Below are 13,735 nucleotides of genomic sequence, written 5' to 3'. Positions count from 1 at the left end.
CTCTTACTTTGAAATAATATTGCACTTTCGCCCACACTTACCTCAACCTCTAAATCCGACACACCATCGTTAGCAGCATCGTTCTATCATAGCACGCTTCGCATCCACACATTGTTGGGTAATAGCCTCAAACTTTCCTATTTTTTTCTTTAGAAAATGTTCTCGACAAATTACAAGCATTTTGGCTCCAACATTTCTTAAATGCCTTCGCACTCCTTCGTCCCTTCCGCCCATGGTTCCACCCACAACCATCCCAAACTAAACACACTCACTCCACCACCCATCAAACCACCCCAATCACAACCACACCCTACTACCTAATTTAATCTTGGCTGTCTTCACTCTCTCAACTCTCGTCTTCCACCCACTGTGAGTTAACCAAATCGTTCACCAACATGTCCCATTTCAGACAAAGCAAGAATCCACCTGAGCTGTCACCATCAGACAACACTTTACTCATTCCAACTGACCTATGCCAAGTAGTACTCAAGTACCCTTGATGTAGTATTTGATTTAAGCCTTTAGAACACCACAAGAAATATTGAAACAGTTGCGAGATGCAACACCCCCATACCTCAAGTCATATGAACCAATCAGCTCCGACCTTCTACATAACTACCCCCCCTCCCTCCCAAACACTCCTGCTCTAACACTCCCCCCACCGATATTATACCTTAAGAGCATCTACAACTCACAATGCCTACAAATCCTATTAAAATGTAATTAGTACAATCCACTTTGTTAGCTAATCATTACTCACATTATTAAAGAACTGAACTAACCACAATCCACGCAACCATCTGCAACGCAGTTCTATGAGTCCACGGGGAAAATGAAACACAAAAAGTTCCCAAGTGCACTTTCGTGTAATAATCACATCATCAGGGGAGACACAAGAGAGAAATATGTCATTTGATATACAGCGAAGAGACGTAGCTAGGACACCATTTGCTAAACAAGTGACTGTCCGAATTTTTGTTTATTTATTTATTTATCTATTTATTTATTTATGAAGGGAGAGGAATCAGAATAGAAAGTAAGTCACGTGACACTATGGGTTGTAAGGGTGTTGTGCCTCACCCCAGCGTCGTGCGTCAGGCTAGGAGTGCCGTCCTGGACAAAGGGTTAAGGCTCGGGTTTGGGTGTGGGAGGGAGCACACTTGGCCCTCCTGCCAGATATTGACCCACTCGGGAAGACCTCCTCCCCCTCAGGCAGTGCGGGTCCCGGCCCGGCGTCCTGCATGTGCGGGAGCGCTCACGTGTGGGTTCCTCTACTTCCCTCCTCCCCGCTTACTACTCTTACCTCCCCCCCTTCCCCCTCACCGTTGGGAGGGGGTAGGGGTCCCCCTCCCCCCCCCCCAAGCCACCACCGCCGCCACCTCACGTGCCGAGGCCGACCTTCACACGTGTTGCACATGGGGGGATGTTGCTGAGGGAGGGAGGCAGGCCCCCGGCCCGGCCACTCCCACTAGCGGTAGTCCTTCGTAACGACGGAGTTTGATGTGTTGTTACTATGGCCGCCGACATGAAGACACTGGCGACCGGGGGAATTAATACGATGGGGAAAAAAATGGACATTTTTTTTTTTTATACGTAGAAGGCTCCTGTGCCAAACCGTACCAGATATTTGTACAAACTGCCCTCTTACGACCCTCTCTCTTTAGTGTCAAATCACTGAATATCTAAACGATTCACAACATGAAAACGGGACGTCGTTATTGAATGGGAAGACTAGCCCGGCGTGGGTTAGTGTAAGAAATGTTGAAGTACAAAATGACTAACACACTTCACACACGTGAGGGTGTAAGATGGCTCAGGGCACCACTCCAAGGTTGTCTGAGAGCTGCTGCCCATATAAACCTACTACTGCCCTCCAGCCAATCAGGAGTGGCACTATGAGCCACCCTCCTCCAGTCACAGCCGGAGGGCCTTAAGTCCGGCCCTCATCTTGTCCTGACAATATATATATATATATATATATATATATATATATATATATATATATATATATATATATATATATTCAAACTATTCGCCATTTCCCGCGTTAGCAAGGTAGCGTCAAGTACAGAGGACTGGGCCTCTGAGGGAATATCCTCACCTGGCCCCCTTCTCTGTTCCTTCTTTTGGAGGGGAGAGGAGACACAGCTCAAAAATAAAAATATGGTGTGTTTGTCTGTGTGTGTGGTGTGTGTCTGTGTGTGTGTATTTATACATGTATACGTAATTTTGAGTTAGACAAGATTATTTAATCAGATTGCTTGAAAACGTTTTACGCTAAACTTTCTCTGCCTGGCAGCGCGATGTTCTGCTGGCAGCAAGTATGAGTGTCTCTGTTTGATGTCACGTGTCTGGCGGTCCGGTACGATAACATCACAACACAACACATTTCGTTCAGTTGTCTGCCCGTGTCACATTTATTTCATCCCTCACCCCTCCTTTATTTCTTTCTTCCTTTTTTTATTGAAGTTTTTGTGTACGAAGATAATATTTGAACAACAGGATTCAGTTATGTTCTTAATGTGCCAGCACATGAACAAGCTGTTCAACTGTATAATATGTTTTCTCCACATTGTTACGAACGTGTGTTCCATTGTTCACTACTTGCCCTTAACACCCTAAGATCAGGGTGTAACATACTGGTCTCTGAAGCCAGACATGAATAATTGCTCATGGGATTCAAATCCAATTTTTATGGATTCCCTCTCATACAAGCCTCCGTGAGCATGACAAAGCTGATGCTTCAGCCAAACTTGCACTAAGTAAAGGTGATGTTGAACACAACGTTGGGTTGTCAATTAGAACCCTCAAAACTGCAATTAGAAGAGAACCAATTGACCTCTTTGAAGCACATTAACACATTAACATCCAAAAGTCTCTCTTTTCGCGCGCCTATCAATTAACACGTAATCCAATAACGCTCTCTGGCCATCTCTCCTACTTACATACATATACTTATGTATATCTCTTTTTAAACCAGGTATTCCCAATCACCAGTCCTTTTTCAGCACGTAAATCTACAAGCTCTTCACCATTTCCATTTACAACACTGAACACCCCATGTACACCAATTATTCCCTCAACTGCCACATTACTCACCTTTGCATTCAAATCACCCATCACTATAACCCTGTCTCGTGCATCAAAACTACTGACACACTCACTCAGCTGCTTCCAAAACACTTGCCTCATGATCTTTCTCCTCATGACCAGGTGCATATGCACCAATAATCCCCCATCTCTCTCTATCCACTTTCATTTTTACCCATATCAATCGAGAGTTTACTTTCTTACACTCTATCACATACTCCCACCACTCCTGTTCCAGGAGTAGTGCTACTCCTTCCCTTGCTTTGCCCTCTCACTAACCCCTGACTTTACTCCCAAGACATTCCCAAACCTCTCTTCCCCTATACCCTTGAGCTTCGTTTCACTCAGAGCCAAAACATCCAGGTCCCTTTCGTCAAACACACTACCTATCTCTCCTTTTTTCTCATCTTGGTTACATTCACACACATGTGGTGGAAGTATTGGGGTAGTACTGAACTACCTCTCACATCCTACATTACGACATTGAGGACGAAGCTACTATCCTTGAGCACGACGTTATGACCCATGTTGCTCAATCGTGGTCAAGTGTCGTACCGTAATGGTTAAGAAGTTAACTGAAGTTCCTAATTAGGTTAAGTTGGGTTATTTCTTTCGTGTGGCTCACATGCCCGTGAAGTTTTATTAAAAAAAAAAGATATCTTGAGTGATTGAAAGTTAAAACTGAAAAGGAATGAAATGGAGGAATTGTGGTTTAAGTCACATGTATCGATGTTTGTGAAACAAAAAAAAAAAAAACTCGTGTAATATGGCAACGCTGACGGAGCTTACTAACCTGGGCCCCGAGTTGTCCTCCCACATACACCACGATCACGTCGACTAGACGTCTTGGCTTGCCGGTGGAACTGATTTCAAAGGCTGCGTTGTACGCCTGCTGCCTTCTCTCTCTCTCTCTCTCTCTCTCTCTCTCTCTCTCTCTCTCTCTCTCTCTCTCTCTCTCTCTCTCTCTCTCTCTCTCTCTCTCTCTCTCTCTTTCTAATCGGTGCATTCTGTAAGTTCATGTTATAGGTCGTGTCATTAGGCGTAAGAGTTTTAACGTCATGAATAAAGTTACGTTATATTGGTACGGGTGTGCTCAAGGATCGTACCGTCGTGCTCAAGGACCGTGCCGTCGTGCTCAAGGATCGTGCCGTCGTGCTCAAGGATCGTACCGTCGTGCTCAAGGATCGTACCGTCGTGCTCAATGATCGTACCGTCGTGCTCAAGGATCGTACCGTCGTGCTCAAGGATCGTGCCGTCGTGCTCAAGGATCGTACCGTCGTGCTCAAGGATCGTACCGTCGTGCTCAATGATCGTACCGTCGTGCTCAAGGATCGTACCGTCCTGCTCAAGGATCGTACCGTCGTGCTCAATGATCGTACCGTCGTGCTCAAGGATCGTACCGTCCTGCTCAAGGATCGTACTGTCGTGCTCAAGGATCGTACCGTCGTGCTCAAGGGTTGTACCGTCGTGCTCAATGATCGTACCGTCGTGCTCAAGGATCGTACCGTCCTGCTCAAGGATCGTACTGTCGTGCTCAAGGATCGTACCGTCGTACTCAAGGGTTGTACCGTCGTGCTCAAGGATCGTACCGTCGTACTCAAGGATCATACCGTCGTGCTCAAGGATCATACCGTCGTACTCAAGGATCGTACCGTCCTGCTCAAGGATCGTACCGTCCTGCTCAAGGATCGTACCGTCCTGCTCAAGGATCGTACCGTCGTGCTCAAGGGTCGTAACGTCGTGCTCAAGGATCGTACCGTCTTGGTTAAGGATCGTATCTTCATCCTCTAGGATGGTACTGTCGTGCTCAAAACGTGCATGTAAGGTTATCAGTCACCATGATGCAGGTGAATGCTTAACACCCGTGTATTAGTACCCAGGTCAGAGAGAGATGTTGGTCAACAGGCCCCAGTGTGTGTGTGTGTGTGTGTGTGGGTCGTGCTGGGACGTAAAGGTTGGGTAATTGTGGTGCTGGCTACATCTGAGGCCCGGGAATAGAAGAAATTGAGCTAGGTGGAGGAGAGCTGTGCTGTTCAGTCTATATTACGTCCATTCATTTCACTCCACCAATGTTGTCTAACGGCTTCCCCCTCTCTCACCAAAGTTTCCATCTGCTGCTCGAATACACAAAGAAAAAAAAATCGAGTGTAAAAACGTGCGTACGATTTATAAATGATGTGCATCAGGTGTTTACAAAGCTGAAAGTCACTGTTGACTCACAGGGGGGTTGGGGGGAAGGGGTGGTCTCTGCCTGTGCCAGCTTTGAAATGAGAGTGAATGTGTTGGAAGGTGTCGCAAGATGAACCGCAGTTTTAGGTACCTTAAATATACTGTGATATCAGAGAATGTTCTTGGCAACACCTCTAAAGGAAATGACACTGTTGGACCATACTGAAGAAATGATTATAATCGTCCCTTGATCTGTAAAGAGCGGTTGTTGTTATTGTATTTTTCGTATGGAGGTTGATGGCAATGACGGGAGAGAGAGAGAGAGAGAGAGAGAGAGAGAGAGAGAGAGAGAGAGAGAGAGAGAGAGAGAGAGAGAGAGAGAGAGAGCCTGGCTGTTGCTATGGCGACGCGACGCTGCTCCTGCTGCCGGCGGCGGCGGGGTCGATCACCAAGGTGGAGGAGGAGGTGCAGGCAGGCGGGCGGGCGGGAAGACTTAACGCCATTCGCACAGTTGGATGGTGTTGCCGCCACATTTTTACCTGCGGATTTAGCGGTGAATTTATACGTATTGATGTCCTCGTTGCCCGCACCTTTGGTAGGGTGTCTTAAAAGTCTGGATTCTCAGCATCATCCAATTTTTACCTTTAGTTCAACAAATGTCAGACTGGAATAACTTGAACGTACACACACACACACACACACACACACACACACACACACCCTTTAATAATGAATAGTACTGAGGTATGTGTATTGCGTAATTTGTGTCATGCCATTTAAGCACTTGTTGATCTTTAAGAGTGAATTTTACGAGTGAATTCGAACTTTTTTGAGACGTTGTATAATCATAAACAAGACATGAAAGAAAGAAATACTTTTACTTAACGGTATTGATGTACAATAATTTCTTACAAAGGATGCTCGTGATTATGAGCTACATTGAATATCTGAACCATTTACTGATGATATTATTGTGAACAATAATACAGTAACTTAAAACCTCTTCCCTCCCCCCGTGTATGATGTATGCAGCGACTAAGAGTGTGCCAACCTAACCTGTATTCTGTATTGCTGTTTGTAGGCCGAACCTGCCTGTGCCCAAGATGATAAGGGTTATTCATATCAGGGGAAATTATGGGGTCAAGTAATGTGAAAATAGGTGATGCATGTGGAAAAATAACATCAGAACCCTTTAAGAAGAATCATCTAAGCTCACCAGTGTAGTGGCCGATATGAGAGTTGATATATAACCACAGGGCTTTCCCCTTCTCCCCACTTTTCCTTTAACACGGTCACTTTTTGGTCAGGCAGAAACAGGACTGTGTTGTAGCGGTGTTGGGATTTGAAAAACTTTATGAACTATTGGTACCTGATGAGGCGGATTGACTTCGTGAAACATATGCCACGTATAGAAGAATTACGTTAAATAGAATCTCTGAATTGCAGTTTCACTATATATATATATATATATATATATATATATATATATATATATATATATATATTTAATTCATACTACTCGCCATTTCTCGCGTTAGCGAGGTAGCTTTAAGAACAGAGGACTGGGCCTTTGAGGGAATATCCTCACCTGGCCCTCTTCTCTGTTCCTTCTTTTGGAAAAAAAAAAAAAAAAAAAAAAAAAAATGAGAGGGGAGGATTTCCAGCCCCCCGCTCCCTTCCCTTTTAGTCGCCTTCTACGACACGCAGGGAATACGTGGGACGTATTCTTTCTCCCCTATCCCCAGGGATATAATCATGGAAGCAGAGGTGAGTCAAAGGAAGGGGGAGGGGACAAAGGTTCTGGGGGCGATGAAGAATGTGTGGAGAGAGAGAACATTATCTCAGAGAACAAAAATGGGTATGTTTGAAGGGTGGATGTGTTGGAAATGAAATGTTTGGGGAAAATATGTGGTGTGAGGTAGTATGAGTAAGTAATGAAAGGGTAAGAGAGATGTATGGAAACAAAAAGCGTATGGTTGAGAGAGAGCAGATGGTGTTTTGAAATGGTTTGGACACATGGAGAGAATGAGTGCAGAAAGGTTGACAAAGAGGTGGAGGTAGCTTTAAGAACAGAGGACTGAGCCTTTGAGGGAAAATCCTCACTTGGCCCCCTTCTCTGTTCCTTCTTTTGGAAAATTAAAAACGAGAGGGGAGGATTTCCAGCCTCCCCGCTCCCTCCCCTTTTAGTCGCCTTCTACGACACGTGGAAAGTATTCTTTCTCCCCTATCCCCAGGGGTAATATATATATATATATATATATATATATATATATATATATATATATATATATATATATATATATATATAGATAGATAGATAGATAGATAGATAGATATAGATATATAATTTGTGTATCTAGGCAGGAGATCTCAAACATGCACCAGTGAATATAACAGCTAATTCAGCATTTATCAATTTCTTGTTGATGTTCTCAACTAGTCTAACGATTCTCTTATACTGCTCAGATAGATTACCAATAAGCTGTCCCTAAGTTCACTACAAGGGTCGAACCAAACTTGAGCAGAAACCATTAGTGTAATTCTTTTTAAGGTACAAGCACCACAGGAAAGCACAAAACAACACAACGCAACGTCTAAGTTTATGTGCAAATATCAAAGAGCTAAGGGGAAATTATAGATCCCTAATTTAGAGTGCTGTTCTCATGTGTGGGGTGGTTCTTCCTTGAACTTTTTATGAACCAAAGTGGAATGAATAAACCTTCCGTCTCATTAATCCTTTAGGGCATCAACTTACAATCTTTATCCCCCCCCCCCCCTCCATCTTGCCGCCCTGGTCGTATTCTACCGGTATTATCTCGGCCACTGCCCTCATGAGCTGTCTGCATGTGTCCCTACCACCAAAACCTGGACCGGTGATTCGCATCTGGCTGCTAGTTCCCACGGTTTCTGTGTGAGGATCAGCCACACGAGGATTGAACGTTACAATGCCTCCTCCCTCCTTCCCCCGTCGAGCAGCGAAGCTGAGGAACTCCCTTCGTTCATCTTCCCATCTTCCTTTAACATTTGTACCTTTAAGTCTGGTCAAGAAAACAAAAAAGGAGCTCTAACTAACTCTTTCGCTCAATTTTTTCCCTATACTCGTTTCCTCTCACCCGACATGACCATGACTGAGGAATGGGTCCTGTCTGTCCCATGCTGATCGCCAACACCACGAGTCAGAAGCCATGGTCGCCGTCAGCAGACGGGAGACAGAACAGCTTCGTCGGACACCTCCCCGTTACACTGGCGTCTGCTTCACCAACATATGTCGGACGTGTTTTGTTTTCACCCCTCACTCTGCTGCGTCGGAGTATCTGGGAATAACTACATCCCACAACCACAACTCGTGTGTGTGTGGCGTTGTGGGAGACATAATGACTGACGATTATGCAGACTTCACAATACCTGATACTTCAGGAATATCGACGACCCGCGACATTAGCGCTGCCGATATGTGAAAAGCATCGCTCAGTCGCCGGGGGGAGGGTCACCCAACATCCGACAGCCGACGAAGCCTCGCTCGTGATCAGAGGCAGCGTCGCTCACACAACCTCCACACTGAACGATTCTGGCAGGCTACATCGGAGTGTTGTTCTACCGTGTTGCCCCGTCGTTCTGGGCGGGTGTACACGTGTGAAGGGCGGATAAGCTAGCGGTCTGTGAATAAGTTATCTAATGCAAGACGGTAATGATGTAACTTAATATGTAGAGATGGAGACAGGATAGTAAAGCAGGAAGCTCCTCACCGCCCACCACTATAGATGGAGACAGAATAGTAAAGCAGAAAGCTCCTCACCGCCCACCACTATAGACGGAGATAGGATGGTAAAGTAGAAGGCTCCTCCCCACCCCTCTACAGATGGAGACAGGATAGTAAATCAGAAGGCTCCTACCCGCCCACCACTATGGATGGACGCAGGATAGTAAAGTAAAGGCACCTCCCCACCCACCACTGTAGATGGAGACAGGATAGTAAAGTAGAATGCTCCTCCCCACCCACCATCATGGATGGATACAGGATAGTAAAGCATAAGGCTCCTCAGTAAAGGAGAAGGCTCCTCCCCATCCTCCGCTATAGATGGAGACACAAGTAAAGCAGAATGTTTCTCCCCACCCACCACTATAGATGGAGACAGGATAGTAAAGGAGAAGGCTTCACTCCATCCATCCACGGGCCACATTCATAGTATACATACTGAGAGTGTATAAAGTCTTAGAATTATCCTCCACGCCTGAGGAAGTTGTTCTAGATATTTAGGTTGACGGTCTTGTAGTCTACGACCACAATGATCCAGGCAGATGATCGACCAAACCCTAATTAGCCAACCAATCCAGTTCTACATGCGAGCTTTACTGACTGCGGCGCTGAGAATACGCACTGCAGTGGCCATCACGTTCCCCTGACTGACCCTGGTTGCTGTCTTTTCAATTTGCCACACGTACGGTTACTGACATTCAGTCCATCAGTCATAAACACATCTCTACTTCTCACACATAATACTCGACACTATCTCGCACGACACTTTATTCTCAAATTTAGATCTTCCTGTGGTGAGAACTAGGTTGCGTCAGAAACAAATGAAGTCTGCACACATCCACCTTATACCTGTCATCTATAGTGTACCGAAACCCAAGGCACCATTGACAGCCAACCTCACAGACCAATCCATGTTTAACTGACCACTTCATATACCTCGGCTCAGCACACTGACAGCATTGCTCCCCATACATTACATTGATCCAGTTTTATTTCATCTCATGCGCACCTCTCATCATCCTGAATGTTTGGGCTCCAGAACCCCGAAGCATCTTTCACTCCATCCTCCTATTTCCTCCTCGATCTTCCTCCTCCCCGCGTGTTGTTTCCCTCCATTACCAACACACACACACACACACACACACACATGCTCTTTCTTCGCTCTTCTTCCTTCAAAAGTCTCCTCATTTGAGCACACACTGGCAGTGGTGTCAAGAGCTGACGAGAGAGTTTGAGGGACCACAGGATGCATACATATATGAGTACTTACGACGAGATTTTGTCAGGGAAGCCAGAGGGGTAGCGCGAAGTGGCGGGAAACTTTGGGTAACGGAACGTGGTGCATGGGGGTTTGACATGTGTGTCGGTGAGATGGAGAGTGTTTGTGTGTGGACTTGACTGCCAACAAGTGAGCAGGAAAGACGACAGATTATATTATTTGAAACTTATCTATTTGTTTGTGATAACTCAGGTCGGTTATTTACAACCACACCTTATAACGCGCTCATCTGCACGCTATCGACTCCACGGCCCACACCACCGTCGCTCGGGCATAGCGTATCCGACACATCCATACTAAGTTCTTTCTTGAACCATCAAGACCTAGGATTTATAACAATATGGGGGCTACTGTACAGAGTATTAAATTTATCACTCTTTAACCTAACAGACACACTATCCTCTCCTTCCACATACACACACTAAGTTTGTCGTCTCTCACCACACTTCCAATACTCATGGCTGCTCCTCCCGCTGCCACTTGTTATCGAACAAGGAGTTACAGTTTATGGCTACTATACAGGGTATTGATCTTCCTCAGGTATGTTAAGTAGTATCTGATACATCAAGGAACTGATAATATATTTCAAACTTATGTGGGCCCCTTGATATTCAATTCATCAATTTTTACATCAAGATGTATGTGATGTCGTGTGGGATGACGCAAGACGCGTGAATAAAATATTCATGGACTGTTTCTGAGTGACAGTTCCTTTACAAGTTACATAACGAGTGAGGAAGTTTGTACAAGGTACTGGGCTACAATGAATCATTTATTTAACAAGTTAACACAAGTCAGCCATCTAAAAAGGTCGAGTTTCAATTACATTATACAAGATGGTATAATAATGCAATAATTGAACTATTCTTCAGTGGGTTAGGATAATTTTTTTTAAGTATCTGAGGTAGAATATTATTATGATTGAAGAGTTTAAATACGTTTAACGGCTGGCAATTGTAAAATCTTGATATATATTTTTTTTTGTCAGGGAAGACCGACCAGCTGACTGGAGTTGCCAACAAGGGAGTTTATGAGATCCACGATACATGTATGTAATCATTAATATAATTTGAGTAGATTATCTTTCGTAGTTGAATCAGCATGTGTCTATACTGTGTACTAAAGTCCTCATCCCGTGGTTAGTTTTGCTTGCGTACTTCATGCAGGACCGAGTGTATGGCCTGGCAACTTCCATCATGCAAAGTCAAACATGTTTGAAAAGGCTTAGGTACCACATCGGGAAAACACACCTACATTGATACGAATGTTGTATAACACTTTCTTACATACCTCTCATACTGACAGTCTTTATTTTGATGTAGAATAAATATGATGAGCCTCAGATTTAAGTAGAAACGATCGATTTAGAGGGAATTGTGGATTTTGCGAGAGTCGAGTTGCCAGGTGGTGGGAAAATGTCGGGCGATGGTAACGTTGACGATCCGGTGATGTTGCATTGTCGGTCTTGGTAGGTAGTTAACGGTGGTGACTATTCCTTATGTTACACCTGGCTATTTATAATTGTGGTTAACGTGGTTGTGGAGGATCTACAGCTGCCTCTAGACACACACATACACACACACGTGACAAAGGTAAGATCCCGAGAGATGAACTTTGTAAGAGCTTTGTGTTATGTGGTTATATTTTGTAAAGGATTTTTACGTTATGAATGATTTATTTATTGTGAATTGTTACACCGGCAGCTTAAAAAAAAGGTAGAATATTGGGTTAGTTATGAATGGAGAGTATTTGATGGTATTTCACCTATGTGTGGCATTAAATACTGTGGAAAGTTCGAGACATGTGGCAGGTAAGGTGAAGAAACTTGCTAAAATCTGCTTTCAAAGTCGGTTTATTAAATGTGGAGCTCTTGTCATGTATATATTAAGAAATCACAAGTGTAGCAGATAATTTTATAGTTGCATTACATTTTATTCCATTTTATTCGTGTATAGGTCAAGTCTCGATAATAAATAATACTTTAGAACTGTACCTCAAGGTTTTAAATAAGGATACTACTTATTGCAGCTGTAGAGTCTGTATGAAGTAATTTTTTATACGAAATTATATTAATTCTTGCTAGAGATATTGGTGAATGGTTTATACTATTCGTTTTACGGGTATTTTACGTATATCATGTATTCTATGCATAGATAGCCTCAAATAGATTATGTATTCCTGTCAAAGATATCTTTAAATAGATTGTGTATTCTTGGTATAGATATTTATAAGTAGACCATATGTTCTTGGGAATGATATCCTTAGATGGATCATGTATTCTTGCCCTGTCTATCAGTTGATCATATATTCTTGGCACAGATGTTTATAAATATTTTATGTATTTTTGGTATAGATATCTATGAATAGATAATGTATTCTTGCTATAGATATCTGTAAATACCTTATTTATTCTTGGCATTGATATTTATGAACAGATCATGTATTATTGACACATATTCATAAATAGGACATTATTCTTGGCATAGATATCCATAAACTGCTCAAGTATCCTTGGCATAGATACTCATAAATCATGTGATTATGATATTCTGGGCGAAGATGTACAGTGCATTGATAGGTCATTTATGGAATTCATAGCTTAGATTTCTTCAACCAACATAAGTTATTTGTGAGGTGCTCCTTGAGTGAAATATTACTTCTGTTTGATTGTTAATGGTTATATATATATAATACCTTTTTGAGCTGAAGGTGTGATAGATAAGTATGTGGGTAAAAGTTGCACTAGTCCGTCTGGAAAACATTTAAGTTTAGGGTTGAACTTTCACTCTATTTCTAGGGATTACAGTATGCAGCTAGATCATGTTTGAAGGTTGATGTTAATATATACTATATAGTATAGTTATACAACCTTTTGTGTTATTTTGTGTGGGAAAAAATTGAAAGTAATCAAGTAATAAACCTATAGCATATGTTGGGTGTGGTCTTAGTGCTTCCAAAATGGCACTAGATGACAGCCTCTCCACAGGTAGGTGTCAGAAAAACTTTTGCTTTCTTGTTCTGTCCAGATTTGCATATTTTACTCAAAAAGAAAGGTACCGGTGCTGTTGTTTAGTACATTGCACTTTATTTTCTAACATCATGTGTTCTGTCATTGAAACTGTGCCTGATTTTGTCAGATGTTTCAGTATTGCAAGTTATATTTCCATCTATCTGTCAACACTAAAGCCATTTCCAAATTTCCCTGTGGGTTCAGGTGCATCAAGTCTGAAAGCGCTTGTATACATCCTTTACCCTTGATCAGTGCGTTAAAGTTTATCTTCATGTGAGATACAAGTTTCATGCAAATGTTAAATACTTCTTTTAATGTTAGCTGAGACAGCATGGACAACTCAATGCCCAAATCAAGGCCATTTCATTAATGCTATATATATATATATATATATATATATATATATATATATATATATATATATATATAT

At 43.0% G+C, this 13,735-nt stretch overlaps 2 protein-coding genes across 4 annotated transcripts in view; one reads left to right on the top strand and one right to left on the bottom strand.

Annotated features, from left to right (window-relative positions):
- fbp (fructose-1,6-bisphosphatase) overlaps positions 1-13,735 on the bottom strand; it is a 394,327-nt gene that overhangs the window by 238,760 nt on the left and 141,832 nt on the right. The window lies entirely within an intron of this gene.
- LOC139750946 (serine/threonine-protein kinase VRK1-like) overlaps positions 11,716-13,735 on the top strand; it is a 205,252-nt gene continuing 203,232 nt past the window's right edge. Inside the window, exon 1 of one of the 2 annotated variants that reach the window (XM_071665912.1) lies at positions 11,716-11,763. The gene's annotated coding sequence lies outside the window, so the exon portion shown is untranslated. Of the gene's footprint in view, positions 11,888-13,735 lie in introns of both variants that reach the window. The other variant, XM_071665901.1, reaches the window with a different exon arrangement.

This window comes from Panulirus ornatus, chromosome 1 (assembly GCF_036320965.1).
Source record: "Panulirus ornatus isolate Po-2019 chromosome 1, ASM3632096v1, whole genome shotgun sequence".
NCBI lineage: Eukaryota > Metazoa > Arthropoda > Malacostraca > Decapoda > Palinuridae > Panulirus > Panulirus ornatus.
Note: the sequence above shows the minus strand (reverse complement) of the source record. Positions and strands in the feature narration are given on the sequence as shown.